Raw genomic sequence first — 849 nt, forward strand, 5'->3', positions numbered from 1 at the left:
CCTGCCCCTTTGGCACTTTTGCCTATAGGAGGATGCCTTTTGGCCTATGCAACGCCCCTGGTACATTCCAGCGGTGTATGGTGAGCATTTTCAGTGACTTTTTAGAGAATTGCATAGAGGTGTTTATGGATGATTTCACAGATTATGGATCTTCATTTAATTCATGTTTGTATAGTCTAGATAGAGTACTTCATAAATGCCCGAAACTAACCTTGTTCTGAATTACGAAAAATGTCATTTCATGGTAGAGCAGAGCATAGTTTTGGGGCATGTGATCTCAAATAGGGGAATCAGGGTAGACCCTGCCAAGATAGATGTTATTTCACAATTGCCTTACCCCTCTTGCGTGCGAGAGGTTCGTTCTTTTCTTGGTCATGCAGGTTTCCATTGCAGGTTTATTAAAGATTTTAGTAAGGTTCTTCCACTATCCAACTTGTTATAAAAGAAGATGGTCTTTGATTTTTATGAGAGATGTATGGAGGCATTTGATTGCCTAAAGACAGCCTTGACCACCACTCCTATTATCCAGGCACCTGATTGGACAGTCCATTTTGAGCTAATGTGTGATGCTTCTAATTATGCATTGGGGGTTGTCCTTGCTCAAAAAGTGGACAAACTGCCTAGGGTAATTTATTATGCTTCAAGGACTTTAGATGCTGCACAAGCAAATTACACCGCAACTGAAAAAGAACTTTTAGCTATTGTATTTGCTTTGGATAAGTTTAGGTCTTATTTGCTTGGTTCTAGAATTGTTGTTTTCACTGACCATGCAGCTTTGAAGTTCCTATTGAAGAAAGCTGATTCCGAACCAAGGTTGATTAGATGGATGCTCTTGCTCCAAGAGTTTGA

Source organism: Lupinus angustifolius, chromosome LG16 (genome assembly GCF_001865875.1).
Source record: "Lupinus angustifolius cultivar Tanjil chromosome LG16, LupAngTanjil_v1.0, whole genome shotgun sequence".
In the NCBI taxonomy this organism is placed as follows: Eukaryota; Viridiplantae; Streptophyta; class Magnoliopsida; order Fabales; family Fabaceae; genus Lupinus; species Lupinus angustifolius.